Raw genomic sequence first — 15,952 nt, forward strand, 5'->3', positions numbered from 1 at the left:
AAGTGATGGAGTTCATAATGTGTCACTTTTATCATGTGGATTTTGATCACTGATCCTCTCTGGGGGAATATTTAAATATATACAGTATTTACTGTGGGAGCTGTGACAAACTCTTGAGAACATTTACCAAATGTCTTCCCTGTAGGTTTTGTTTAGACAACCACTGATGAAAGTCTTCGAGATTATTATTATTATTTTTGATTGATTGATTGAATACTTTATTAGAAGTTTGCAGAAAAAAGCACATGAAAGTACAGTTCAATACAAGGTCAGCTAACAGGATTTAAAACCCAAGAAAGCCATAAGGCATGTTTCCATTCGGTCCTTTTTACCCAATTCATAGCAACAGTTTCTCTACTGTGTGTGTGTGTGTGTGTGTGTGTGTGTGTGTGTGTGTGTGTGTGTGTGTGTGTGTGTGTGTGTGTGTGTGTGTGTGTGCGTGTGTCTGTGTGTGTGTGTGTGTGTGTGTGTGTGTGTGTGTGTGTGTGTGTGTGTGTGTGTGAAATGCGCATGCAACAGGTATGTGATGTGTAAAGCTCCGCCCCCTGCCCAGACTCATCAGATACAATAAAAGCTTCAGCTTCAGATCAAACCCACAACTTCCAGTGAGGGAGGACAGACTGTCTTTCCATCCAAAGCTACAGGAGGGAATACTACTGACCCAGACCACTGGAACCTACTGCTGACTGACTCTACCAGCTGAATGAACTTCAACAAGAAGAACCACAATTCACAGTGAAAGTCAACTTCAGGGAACATTCTAGAGGAGGGAGGTTTACCACCACTGACTGGCTGATTTCCGGTCTTGAGCAGACTGTTTGTGGCTTCACTCAAAGAAAGACAAAATATGTCTACAACGTTTTCTTTTTCAGAAGAGGAATTCTTCTGTCCAGTGTGTCATGACATATTTAAAGATCCTGTTGTACTGGCGTGTAGCCACAGCTTCTGTAAAGCCTGTCTGCAGAGATGGTGGAGGGAGAAGAAGATAACGCAATGTCCAGTTTGTAAGGAAACGTCGCCGACGTATAATCCACCCTGCAACCTGGCTCTGAAGAACCTGTGTGAAACTGTCACACAGGAGAGACACCAGAGAGCTTCCAAACGTCAGAGAACTTCATCAAGGTCGGAGGATCTCTGCAGTCTGCACGCCGAGAAACTCAAGCTCTTCTGTCTGGAATGTCAACAGCCGGTGTGTCTAGTGTGTCTTCATTCAGAAACACACGCCCAGCACGTCTCCAGAACCGTGGCTGAAGTTGCGCTGGACCGCAAGGAGGGAGTCCAGAAATCACTGAAACCTTTACAGAAGAAACTGGAAGTTTTCAACGCATTTAAAACAAACTGTGACCAAACGGCGGAATACATTCAGGTCCAGGCCCTGAACACAGAATGGCAGATCAAGGAACAGTTTAAGAAGCTTCATAAGTTTCTGCAAGAGGAAGAGGAGGGTAGGATCGCTGCACTGAAAGAGGAAGAGCAGCAGAAGTGTGAGATGATGAAGGAGAGGCTTGAGGATCTGGACAGGAAGTTAACAACCCTTTCACACACAATCAGAGCCGTAGAGGAGGATCTAAGAGCTGAACACGTCTCATTCCTGCAGAACTACAAGACCACAAAGGAAAGAGTCCAGCTCACACTGCAGGACCCACATCTGGACCCAGAAGCCGTGATAGATATGGCCAAACATCTGGGCAACCTGGCCTTCATAGTCTGGGAAAAGATGAAGAACATTGTCTCCTACACTCCTGTCATTCTGGGCTACAACACTGCCAATCCAAGACTGAAATCCTGTCTGAAGAAAGACTCAAATCATGTCTGAAGATCTCAAAAACAGCAGCTTCCTGACAACCCAGAGAGGTTTGACTGTCTTCACTTTGTGCTGGGTTCTGAGGGCCTTGACTCAGGGACTCACAGCTGGGATGTTGAGGTTGGAGACAGTATATAGATCCTGGAGAATGGGTGTGTTATCACTGTCTTTTCAGAGGAAGGGAATTGGAGGAGGTCAATCCTGGACTATGGACACTGATCTCTCATTGAAGCAGAATCCTCAGAAGATCCGAGTCCAGCTGGACTGGAACAGAGGAAGCTGACATTCTCTGTTCCTGATACTAACAAACACATAAAACACACCTTCACAGACACACTATATCCTTGCATTTACACACTGGCCATAACCTCAATATAAATATTCAGTCAATGTGACTCTGGAACAATGACAATGATGATGATTATGACTGTAGACTATAGAAAAACGGATATGAAGCCATTGTTGTTTTTGTAGCGAGGTTGTGGATTTTTCATGATTCATGACTGCATGTGTGTGATGCCTAAAAGAAGATTAGCGTGCGTTTTATGGACTCGAGGCTTTTCTTGTAAAGTGTCTGAAGAGGTTGTCTACATCTATTTCTACACAGCTTTTTCATAAAATGTAGAATCACTGTAGTACAGTGACTGTACCACTTTGCATGACAATCAAAGGTGTTTCTATCAAGATGCTTCACAACCTAAACCAGCAGCTGGACAGACAATGACGACTCCCTGCTAGGACACTATATTCATAGTCCTGGAATGAGACACTTCTGTGCAAAGCTCTGAATCATTCATGACCACACACACACATCTTAAAGTGTAGAGTTTTGGTGTAAATCCAATCAACATGTCTATCAGTGGCTTCTCAAAGAGGTGTGGGTTTGGGGGTTCAGAATGTATTTCAATCATATTAATCAAATGACATAGTTCTTTAAAATAAGGTTGTGGATTTTCATGATTCATGACTGTATGTGTGTGATGCTTAGAAGATTAGCATGTGTTTTATGGACTGGAGGCTGTTGTAAAGAGTCAAATATTGGTTGTCTAATTGGTCTGATTTCTGATATAGCTCTGTAAAGAAAACAGTTCATCATGAATGATGTTTAATTCAAATAAACGTCTGCCAAACATATCTTGTGTTGTTTGAGTTCCCAGTGAGCCATAGTCGTTTTTTAGACGTCTGGTTTTTGTTTAGACCTAATTTCACCGGTCTAGATTCGGTCGTATTATAGACCGAATCTAGACGATTGAATTTAATCCATTATTCCATAAACTTTGATTAAAAAAAACAACTGTAAGCTGCACAACTGATCTCCAGATATTGGACTAAAATAATTTGAATAGCCATTTATCAATATACAGTATAGTTTAAATGTAGCCTAGATTTAGACGTTTAAATCAAAACCATATATCAACGTCTACATTTAGACCAGTTTTAAACCATGACATTTACTTATTTTTTTAGTCATGTTGTTTGAAAACTTTGATTAAAAAAACAACTGTAAGCTGCACTTGATCTCCAAATATTGGACTAAAATAATTTGAATAGCATTTATCAATATACAGTATAGTTTGAATTTAGCCTAGATTTAGACGTTTAAATCAAAACCATATATCAACGTCTACATTTAGACCAGTTTTAAACCATGACATTTACTTAATTTCATGTTGTTTGAAATCGTTTATTTTAGGATGCTAACAATAGAAATTATTAAATCTCACTATTATAGCGAAATAATGCAGTTTGCATTAATGGTGATATATGCAAATATATTTTTTTAAATGCATAAATATAAAAAATAACGGCAGTTTGCAGTATTGGTGATAGGCTAATATAAAATACTGAGGAACGAGTGAAAGCCAAGCAGTAAACCGCTAACCTCTCGTCACCAGACTTTCCACAGTAAACCGCAGATTGTCTTTGTAGTTCGGTTTGCTTATTTCTCTCACGAGACTTGGCAACACTGGGCTTCACAGCAACAGTAAAACGCAGATTGGTTTCGGAGGTTGGTTTTCTGATTTTCTCACGAGACATGGCAACATTAGTGGTTCCGGTTGCGGACGATAAACAGTAAACACTCACAAATAGATACATTTCATGCGAGTTATCACGATGTTCATCACCATGAAGTTTAATTATTTAAATGGCAATACGACTATAGAGGTGAGTGTTCTTTGCTTATTGATTTTAAAACTTTTCTTAAGCCGCTTGCAAGCTTATAACTTCTAAAGGAAGCTGCTATCTGCTGCAGCTAGCTAGCTAGCTAAGCTGCTAGATGCAGCTAACTAATGCCAGTAGCTAACTTTAGCAGTCCGTGAAGAACGTCGATTTACAAGCTCAACGCTTTGCATCTGCATCACGGTGTGAGCTTGTAGATCCACTACTTTACTGCAAGAAGTAAAACCACGGAACATACATTGTGTATAATATTTTATTTTGTTCCAATTGGAGTGAACCTTGTTGAATATGGTACAGTGTAATAATGTATTGTTCTTTAACAATGTGCAGGCACATTGTTGTGTATGTGCACACATGTGTGCACACACTCTAGATTACATAACCTCTGCTATTGATACTCCCAATCTTAGAATTAATTAATTCGTTTATATGTTCATTGCAGAAACCACTTAGATTTTGTTTTGGCCAGGCTACAGAGGAACAGTGCTGTTGTGGATCCATTTACAGTGGAGTCAGTACTGCTATATGGGGCTGAGACAAGCTGTGAAATTAATAATGTCATTGTTTTCAAACAGATCACAGCAATACACTGCTTGCTCAAGCTGCCCTGAATGGACTGAGGACACAGAGATCTATGTGTAGATATGTACATATATGTAGGTATGTGTAGATGGCTAAGTGGAGATATTTGGAGATGACATTGAAAACATTATGTTGGATATGTAATTTCATTGTCTTCCACCCCTAACAGTGAATTGTGGCTTCAGTCCAGTCCAAGCAAGAGTCAGGACTACACAATGTAGAATTTGATTTGCTATAGCTGTGAGCACAATAGTGATGGTGTAATTATGACATGTAATTTACTTTGTTTTCTCCCCAACAGTGTATCATAGGCGTATGCCAAAGCAGTGCCAGGACTCCACAACCACAAGGTACAATTTTATTTGAGTTTTGCAGTGATATAAGTGGTGAGTTTGTAAGTGAGATGAGTAAGTACCCCCACCAAACAGAGAATCTTAGCCTTACTCCAAGATGAAATGGAGCAAGGACTACCTACACAAGGTAGATTTTGAGTCTAGGAGTGATCATAACGGTGACTATGTCTAATTTATTTCCTTTACCCCCAACAGTGAATAGAAGCCTTACTCCAGCCCCAATGAAGAAATAACACCGCAAGGTAAATTTAAATTGACTGTAGCAGTGAGCAAAATAGGTTGCAATGGTGCAAGTAAGATGTTTAATTTTCTTTTCTCCCCCCAACAGTAAGTAGCAAGTATGACATGTAATTGCCTTGTCTTTCACCAACAGGAAATCTTATCAGAGGAGAAACATTCACAGGATTCCAAAAGGTACCTTTTTATAAAGTTTGGAAGTCATCTTACTGTGGCAAAGATGTAATTGGGTAGGGATGATGATGTTGAACTTGTAAAACAAGTAATGTTGTTTATTAAGATCTGCACCAGCCAAAGTATAGCCTCACATCCTAAATCACAGGCAGACTGTCACAAGGTTTCTTTATTTCAGTTTCCCATGTCGGAGAAAAGTAAGAATGGAAGTATTATTTATCATTTTCCACTGTGTTAGTGTATTATTTATTATTTCTGTTTCATATCAACATTATTGTTGGCAGAGCATGCCATTGACGATTTAGCTTCACATTTTCTTTTTGTTTCAGACTTTTCACCAATGGCCTGATGACTAATTTCTACTAGCATGGTGCCGGACAGCAGGAGAGAGCTTTCAAAAGCACTACCTTCTATCTTTCTGTCATCAATGGTAAAAATAACTTTGTCAGTGCTAGTTATTTGTTGATTGCTTATTCAAGTTGTACACGTGTGTGTATGAGAGTTATATGTCATTGTTTTGACTGCAGAAGCCGTTCAGAAGACATTCAGAGAGGCAATGGAGAACCTGGTCAGCGCTGCCATCTCTGACCACTTCAAGCAGGTGCCTGGTAGAAGTGGTGGAGAGGGATACAAGAAGAGGGCAACGCCTTGAAGCAAATCAATGTTATTATTTGGTCAAAACATTTTGTTAAAACTTGTCTTTTATGGTTGTTTATCCCATTAAGATAGGGAACGCATCTGTGTTACTTAAGATTTCTTTGGCTATTCAGAAAATAGCAGATATACAAGCTCATAGCGCGGAACTCGGTGCCGCGCTAAGAGCTTGTAGATCTTCTATTTTTTGGAGAGTAATTTTTTTTTGCAAATCTTTGAATATATATATATATATATATATATATATATATATATATATATATATATATATATATATATATATATACACACACACATTTATAACTCAAGTCAAGGCAAAGCAAAGATTTGAGGTAAAACATACATTCAAAGATTTGCAAAAATGTTCAATATTGTTAAAACAAAAATATAGCAGATCGACTAGCGCAGAGTGCCGTGCTATGAGCTTGTAGATCTGCTATTTTTGAATACAAGTATAAGATGTGTTAAAGTGTTTAAAATCTAACATGACAGGTGTTAATGGCTTAAAGCATTAAGAGGTGCAGAAATTAAAGACCGATTGTACAAGCTTTGGTATTTTTTTTGTTGAAATATGTATTGTGATTGAAATTGAAATTACAGTTGAAGGATAGTTATGTTCAGAGTAGATCAATGTTAACATTAAGAAAAATGTTTTTATCCAGTGGTACAATAAAGAGTAGCATGACATTAGTGTCACACTGCAACATATTTAAAAGATCCAGAAAGATAACAACATAATGTAAACAAATTATCAGAACATCATGGGACTACACTTCTACAAAGGTAAGCAAAACGGGTTAAATTTGGTCCATCAGGTTCTTTTTTTTTTAGAGAACCTGGATCTGCATTAAAATTGAGGCATTTAAATGCATTAATATAGGTTTCGTGTGAATAATTTGATATATCTTAAAGGTATATAATGCCTACAAGTTGTTTAGATGTTATTTAAACATGATTTAATTATAAGTATATTAATATCCTTATTAAATAGACGTTTACATGACGTCTAAACGTTGTTTAGACGTCATGATAACCCACTGTGCATTTTTCGGGCTATTAGACGTCTAAATAACGTCTAGGCTAAATCCGGTTTATGAGTGGTCTAAAAATGAAAGTTTTTTCAACGTCTAGGCTAAGCCTAGACGTTCTTTCAACGTCATTTGAACGGTTATATATTTATATCTAGCCGTCCAAAAGACGTTGAAACAACGTCTAGGCTAGGTTTAGACGTTGAAAAAACTTTCAATTCTAGACCACTCATAAACCGGATTTAGCCTAGACGGCTAGGTGACGTTTAGACGTCATTTAAACGGCTAATAGACCGAAAAATGCTCAGTGGGTTCAGTTGCATCTAATAACAATCTGTTCCGTATGTTATTATGACATCAGACAGAATTACATTTTATATGATTTATAGTATTTTGCACAGTTGTATTTTGCACAATTTAAGTCATGATTTTAAGTGCAATGTGTAATAGATATGTGTGATGACCAGGATGTTTGAGTAGTGCAATATAGGGAATGCTAGGTGATGATTGAAAACTTAACATGTCCCTGTAATTTGTGCTGTGGCCAGTGTAATTGGGCTGGACCAAGTCAGAAGGGCAGAGGGGGGGGGGTTGTAATGTGTATTTGGAATTGCTTTGGATATTGTTGTGTAATGTTGTCTGAGAATCATTAGTAGATGTAGTTCATGGAGTTCTAATGGATGTTATGAGAGTTAATGTTCTCTGTATTATGTATGTGTATTAATCGGTAATCTACCCTGTGACATGGTTGAGTCCAAACTAATTGCCTCCAGCTGAGTATAAAAGGCTGCCAGCTACAAACACACTCAGTTGGCTTAGACACCACACCAATCTTCTGTCTCCAGTCTGGTTACTTCTGCATCTCCACAAGGGCAAAAAGGAATTATTTGCCCTTCCATCATTTTTTTTTCTTTTATTATTCAACAGTTTCTTTTTCCTTTTTTTTTTTTTACAATTATTATTATGGATAACTTAGACTTTGACTCGTCGGATGAAGTAAAAAACCTTAAAGATGCCCTGGAGAATCAGGACTTGCCCTCAACAGTGGCCAAGATTCGGGATCGCTTAACACGGCTAGACAAGCTGAGCATCGCTGTCACAGGGGAGGCAGGCGCTGGAAAGTCAACATTCGTCAATGTCTTCCGAGGTTTGGGGGATGAAGAGTACGACTCTGCCCCAACTGGCGTTGTGGAGACCACTAAAGAGCTGAAAGGATATTCCCACCCTAAATACCCAAATGTCACATTGTGGGATCTCCCTCGTATTGGTACACCTACATTCAAAGCAGACCAATACCTTAAGGATGTTCAATTTAAACGCTATGACTTTTTCATCATTGTCGCATCAGATCGCTTCAAGGAATGTCATGTTCAGCTGGCCAGAGAGATTCAGAAAATGAAAAAGAACTTCTACTTTTTACGCAATAAGATTGATGCCAACATTGAGGCTGAGTGGAGAAGCAAGCCAAGAACGTTCAACAAAGAAAAGACACTTGAAGACATCCGACAAAACTGCATCAAAGGTTTGACTGTTTTACTCTAGTCAATTTTCCTTAAATTACACTTGCACAAGTACACTTAGTGTTTCAAATTCTCTTCACATTTCAAATGGCAGTTCAAAATATAGTGCTCTTCCACTTCGCAGGTGTGTTTATGCGAGAATGATTACAAGAGCATAGTGTGATCAAATAACTATAAGATCACAACTTGTTGGGCATTATATTTGTATTTACCTAAATAAAAACTCACATTTAGAAGTATAAAAAATTCAATTATGAATCTATTTTTAAGGTACCACTTTAGCCCTAATTTAAATGTTGGCTATTTGAAAATAGATATGCCAGGGTTAATATATTCATATTAGTTTTCTTTGTTCAATTTCTAAAAAATGTAAATATAATTTTATCCTCCACTACAGCTAAACTGACAGGAGTAAAATCCAGGAACTTATACTTCATTGGCCGGTGTCCCCCAGGGGTCTATCCTTGGCCTTTCCCTCTACACTAAATCTCTTTGCAAAAAACAGCTGATCTAAAAGATCACAACACATCACTTTGCGATGCGTTGTGATCTTGTACATCTGCATTTTTGGGGGACACCAGGGTTCAAGTGGTTAATGTAGATATCTCTTCCAGTTATCCAAACAAAGGACATAATGCTTTACATTTCTATAAAGAAAACTAAGATCTCATGCAATCTCAAATTAAGAGCTTTTATAGCCTATTATTTGATTTACAGATTAGGCGTCTTGCTTTTTCAATTAATGTCCCAGATCAAATGAGAGCTTCACGTTTCTCATGAGAATGTCATAATAACCAGAGAACTGAACAAGCTATACAGATGGGAAATAGTGCCTCCATCGATTTCAAAGAAAACTAAAATAAACATCAGAGACCAAAGCATTTTATAGTTTTGTCCCGATTTGCTGGAAAGTGTACTCACTTATTAATGATAAAATGTTATTCAATTCATGAATTGTTCAGTTCAGAAATAACGTCAGTTATTAGCCCTCAGGCCAAAAGGCATTAAGTCTCAGGTCTCCTACAGAATGGCCAATTAATGGACAAAATGGCCTCGCATGTAATCGCATCAGATGAAATAGCCTTACACAAAACTGCCTAGGATGTTTTTTCCCCCCTGGCCTTACAGTAATAAGCACTCAAACTGCAAACTGTTAATAAAGTATTAAATCAATCAATCAAAACCCAAAGTCTAATGCCTCTCACACACAGCACGACTTCCAAAGTCACCAGTCATCTGATCGGGATCACATACCATTCACATTTTTGTTGAAGCTTTCAAGAGATTTCTTTTGATACCAATAAGGAATAATTAATTATTACTGGGTGGTACTGTGACATTTGTAAAAACATGGCTGCCAAGTGATAGACTGGGAATATTACACAAATCTTGGAAGAAATTCCTTACCGAGAAATGTCTTCACCAATTTCTTTGTAAAGGTGTCTGGTTCCCAAACTGGGGGTCCCCCAAATGATTTTGGGGTGTCCCCAGATGGTTAGCTTAATGTGCAACATTGTTTTCTCACTCAACAGTAAACAAACCAACATACAGTATAAGTGTATACAGGGTATCTGCACATTTCTAAAGTTACAATTTAATGACTGTTAAGACTCAATATGATCTCAAATATTATGTAAGAAAGAGGCAAACATTGTGAAAATAGCCGATATACAAGCTCACAACGCTGAGTGTCTTTGCACCACACTCAGTAGGGAAAAAATGGCCACTTGTTTGGTCTATGGGGAAGATGGACTCAGTGGAGAAAAATGGGCCCCTTATGGGCCTAGTGTGCAAGTCAGTACAGAGCTATAACATGTATCTAGTGTCTACTGGGTGTCTAGGCAGGGGTGGTGGAGGAGTGTGGCGTGGATAGGGTTCAGATTTTCTTGTCACAGACATCTCCTTATTCCTGAGACTGTAGTAGTTGTGTGGGGTTTTAGTGCAAAATTCACATGTCTTTTATTTTGTGATTGGCACTGCATTAGGCACTAATTTAAAGAGTCCCTAAGATTCAGTAGTTGTCTTGTAAATGCATTGAGTAATAATACATCAACAGTCAATTTAAAATTTATTTGGTTTCATTTTATTTTTTAGGGCTCGGTGTAGCAGCTCCTGTCTTTCTGATCTCCTGCTTTGAGCCTGGTCTCTACGACTTCAAGCGGCTTCATGACACCATAGATAAGGATATCTCTATGCTCAGGATGTGTAGCATAGATGTGCTGCTCCTAGCCCTGCCCACCATTACCATGGAGATTATCCAGAAGAAGAGGAAAGCCCTGGAGGCAGACATGGTGTCTTTTTTGGCAGCAGTCACAGGCCACACATCCCCTGTGGATGCGAGCCTTTTGCTGTTGGAGATTGAGAAGTATCAGAAGGCTTTCAACCTTGATGATGAGAGCCTGCAGAAACTTGCAGAGAGATCACATGTGTCAGTGGAGGAGCTGAAGGCTGAAATGAAAAACACAATTGAGTTTAATGAGGAAGGGGTTAAACAACGTCTTACTCGCAATATACGACTTCCAGTGGTGGGACGTGCTGTTGCGTTTTTACTCCGCCTGATCCCTGTCGTGGGTTCCACTTTGGTAGGGGGAGCGTCCTTTGCCCCCACACGCTATATGTTGGAAACATGTCTGAATGAGCTGGCAACTGATGCCCACAATGTTCTTATGAAGGCAGTGTCTCCCGCAGAGGGACACTGCCAGGCCAAAATATGTACTGCATAGACTTGAGTGTACAATGACTGGATATTTTGATTGTGCATTATGCTATTGTAAATGAAGAAAAATGGAAAATGTATAGATTTACTGGTAGAAGTGTAAATCTGTGGCGGAGGAATCTACGTAATTCCCAGCGTATGTACCGTATAGATTTATCAGCAGACACATTATTTCTAAGGGATGGTTGTGTCGGGATGGAGGAGTGCTCGTTTAGTTTAACATCCTGTAATCTTTTAACAGGTGATGACTATTCTGTCCACGAGCCTCACCAAATCAGATGGCTCATGGCTCATGGCTCATGGCTCATGATCATCAAGGCCTCACTGTTGCCACTCCTGCCTTCTTTTCAAGTGATGTAAAAAGTCATATGACTTCATATACATATTCAGTCTTTATTCAGTTAAGAGTGGAAAAAACGAGCACTCGCCCTCTCTCCACCCATCTTATCCAATCTATAACTGCCACCTGGGAAATTGACTGATTGGTTTATGCTGATGAGCCAATAGTCCGTGTAATGGCCACAGCCATCCAGAACAGCCTGATAAGTGTCTTTGTCTTCTATATACTTGCTTAAATACTGCTTAACTCTATTACGTATATTGATGTGATGAGTATACTGTATATTACTGCACTAATCAATATGTCTGAAAGCAGCACAATATGGTGGAAATGTATTTTATTTTTGTTTCTATCTGGGTGTTATTGTAATGATGGCAAATGTAAAAATCTATTTTTCTGTTCAATAAAATTCTCTCCAAAAAGAAATGTGAGTTTCCATTTCTCACAGTAAAAAGCATCTGTCCTTGGACTAAAAGCCTTCAGTTCAGAAAAAAATTCAGTTATACAGCCCTCCAAAAGGCATCAAGTCTCAGGTCTCCTACAAGACCTACCAAACGGCAATGGACAAAATGGCCTCACATGTAATAGCGTCAGATGAAATAGCCTGAAGTTGCACGAAACTGCTTAGCTGTTTTCCCCTTACAGTAATAAGCAATCAAACTGCAAAGTATTCAAACAATCAATCAATCAATCACTCAAAATCGATTTCACCAGGCCACGATATATATATATTATATAAGATAATATATTGCCTTTTATACTATTTGAAAAAAAGAGCTGACCTACAAGCTTAAGCCGATCATGCCATTCAACAACTTGTAAATTGGCTATTTTCCAAAACATCTTGAGAAAATATGAAACATTTTCAATATTTAAAAAAAATGTGACAACACAAATGTTGTATGGGGGGATCTGGCACGGCTATGTTAATTTGGAGGTTCTTGACATGAAAAAGTTTGAGAACCACAATTGTGTACGTATACATTAATTCAAATCCCCCTTCTGTACCTTTTTTAAAATGTATTTTTTTTTACATTTTTGTGTTCTTAGTTTTTAACCTTACCTACTTTTTTTCCCAATAAAGTAGTTTTTATTTTGTTTCTATTTAGTACAGTGACTTTTGAGTATTTAAAAAAGTATAACAAAATATAAATTGTATGTTTTATTATTATTACACACACACACACACACACACACACTCTACATATTGGATTCATGTTAAATGTGTGTTTGCAGGCATTTAACGACGTAAACTCTCAATACTTTGCAAACTTGACCTTTGGTTCTTTATTGGTCAGCACTTTTAACCCTCTACCTTACATGGGCAACTGGCAGCCCGGGGGCCACATGTGGCCCTCACCTTCACTTAATGCAGCCCGCAGGTTAATATCAGAATACTGATATAATAGTTCAGCTGTTACAATTCCAAACATGCAAACATGACCCGCTTTAATTACTTCAGTCTATATTAGTAACTTAATGACTAGTATTACAATGATATTGTCTTTTTTATGTCCAATGTATATGTATTTGTATTTAAGTTCAAAAAGTTAACATACAGTATAACTAAATGCATTTGTAATTAAATAAAAATGTTACTTTTCAGGATTCCAATTCAAAAATAGCCGATCTACAAGCTCAAAACGTCGCAGTGCGACGCGTTTTGAGCTTGTAGATCGGCTATTTTTGCTACTTTTGTGTGACATAGAATGGCAAAGTACGGCATTCATGTCTGCCTGAGAGTATATGCAATGTGGCCCTGGAGTGAGTGTGGAAATATAATGGCCCTCTCCATCATCAAAGTTGCCCACCCCTGCTCTACACCAAACCTCTTCGCCGAAGATATCGCTGAGGACCCCCTGGGGGTCCCGGACCCCCTGTTGAAGACCAGGACCATTGGCTTGGTAGACGCATCACAACCAACCATTTGATTTACACAAAAGCTGGGAATATGTTTGTCTCCCTATTGTTCCACTTTTTTTGTCAGAATTTGTCACAGGCAATAGGAACTGGCAGCTACCGTCATTTGAAGTCTTCAAGAAAGGGGGGTGAAGTGGGTTGAGATTATCAAGAAACCAAACAGGGAAAACACGTTAGACATGTCAATAATTCCTAGTCTGAGTGGAGTGAAATATAGACATAAGATAAAAGTAAGAATTTAGGCAAAACTCACTAAATAACGCTATAAATTCAAATCACTTTGTAGTTTGTAAAGGAGAAGCGCATTTAATATTCATATCATCTATCCGAAATGTTGTTTTTACTAGGTAGAGGACATGGCTAAGATATGTAAGCTCTAAATTTAGGAGAGAATATATCAACTCTGCTCTAGGCTAATATTAATTACTATTAGTTTGAACAGCTAAATGCCAACATTCAGAAAACCTTCAGTAAATAAGGTTTTGAGATGTCAGTAATGGACCCTGGAAAACTCACAAGCTCCCTATAAACAAATGCAAGGGCACTTGTATCAGGAATAGACATTTTTATTTAGGGTTTAATTTCATTCCAGCCTCACAATCTAACTTCAGTTACAAATGGATTAATTAACATTGAGGATGTGACTGTGTAGGTATGTTTACTGGGTTAAACAAGATACTTTTAAAGAACTAAGAAATGTGAGACCCTGAACCCCCACCTCCACATTGAGAAGCCACTGATAGACATGTTGATTATTTACACCAAAACACTTGCTTAAAGATGTGTGGTCACCTATTCTTATAAAAAAGAAAAAGAGGCAAAATGTACACAATCTATGGGCAAATGGCCAACAAAGGGAGGCCATGTTGAAAGAAGTATTTTGCAGAGCAGAGAACATTTTAAAATCAAACGGTAAACACATAAACAGCAAGAATGTTCAATTATAACATGCAATATCAATAAACATAACATAACATGACTTTGATTCAATTGTGAATGAAAGTTATTAACAAACTAAATGTATACATGTGTTGGGGGTATTTCAGTGCATTTCCAAATTGTTATATTTGTAGGAAGGAGGCTTTTGGTTTGGTTAATCAGAAATAATAATAAAACATCTAAACTGAAATAAGCCAAAACCAAATGGATTTAAATCTGTGATCAACATGCAAATGATTTGAATCATTCAGACATTCAGCTCCACAGCTCCACCCTGTGGGGGAGGGGAGGCATTGTTCCATAGTGTTGAACTCAACAAGAAGCTTCACACCAAACCCAGCAGATACTAGATATTCATAGTCCTGGAATGAGACACTACTGTACAAAGCAAGTGTAAAAGTAGTGGTGTAAATCTAATCAGCATGTCTATAAGCGGCTTCTCAGGTGGAAGTGGCGGTTGGGGTGTGTGTGTGTGTGTGTGTGTGTGGGGAGGGGGGGTTCTAGCATTTCAGGAAAAATTTTCTGAATTTCTTTTGATCATTTTAATTAAGGTTTGTTAAAGGTGTCTTCTTGTCTAACCCACACGTGCACAGTAACATCCTCAGTGTTAATGTATCCATTTGTAACTTAGATTTGATATATTTTCCAGTCATGTTCAGATTTGTAGGACCAATTTGAGTCAGTCATTTCTTCATTATATACCAATCAATATTTGTCAAATAAACAACACCACATTTATTTGAATGCCAAAAGTTACCAAAGTGATGGAATGTGTCACTTTTATCATGTGGATTTTGATCACTGATCCTCTCTGGGGGAATATTTAAATATATACAGTATTTACTGTAGAAGCTGTGACAAACTCTTGAGAACATTTACCAAAATGTCTTCCCTGTAGGTTTTGTTTAGACAACCACTGATGAAAGTCTTTGAGATTATTGTCTCTGCCAGAGGCGGAGAGTATGTTTTCGCTTCGTCCCGCTGTGTGTTCACCTCCCTCCTAGCCAAGCTAACATTGGTCAAGCGCCACGTGACACGTGTCAATATGTTGACACCAATGCCTTTGATTGGCTAGAGGGACGCATGACGAAATAAAATCCTATAAATAGGTGTGTCACTTCAAAAAGCCATTTATGTTTTTTGAAGTGAGGTAAGACAGGATCAATCAGTCTTTTGATTGATTGATTGAATTGATTGATTGATTGATTGATTGTAACAATTGGCCACCTTGATCAAATACATTATGTAGCACTAGAGAAAACTGACATAGATCAAACACACCAATCAACTGCTGAAACTGTTCAAGACAATGAAGACAGACAAGCATTTGAACAAACCAGTCAATTACAAGGACTCCCATATGACACATTGCTTCAAGAAGATTTTTTTTTAGATGCAGACACTACATATTCAGTCGCCCCTGCAGAACACCAAAAACCATGCGCATTCTACCAAGACCACCCGTGCTATTAAAATAGCACGGGTCTGTCTCCGAGGAGCACAT

General features: G+C 38.3%; 1 long non-coding RNA gene across 1 annotated transcript; it reads left to right on the top strand.

Annotated features, from left to right (window-relative positions):
* The first annotated feature begins 3,830 nt into the window (after positions 1 to 3,830).
* LOC308093018 lies at positions 3,831 to 6,510 on the top strand. The gene is made up of 6 exons (XR_013933833.1): positions 3,831 to 3,970; positions 4,561 to 4,645; positions 4,869 to 5,162; positions 5,294 to 5,334; positions 5,661 to 5,761; positions 5,859 to 6,510. It is a non-coding gene; the product is annotated as an uncharacterized lncRNA (long non-coding RNA).
* The last annotated feature ends 9,442 nt before the right edge of the window (positions 6,511 to 15,952 follow it).

Source organism: Gymnoscopelus braueri (genome assembly GCF_963280865.1).
Source record: "Gymnoscopelus braueri genome assembly, chromosome: 10".
In the NCBI taxonomy this organism is placed as follows: Eukaryota; Metazoa; Chordata; class Actinopteri; order Myctophiformes; family Myctophidae; genus Gymnoscopelus; species Gymnoscopelus braueri.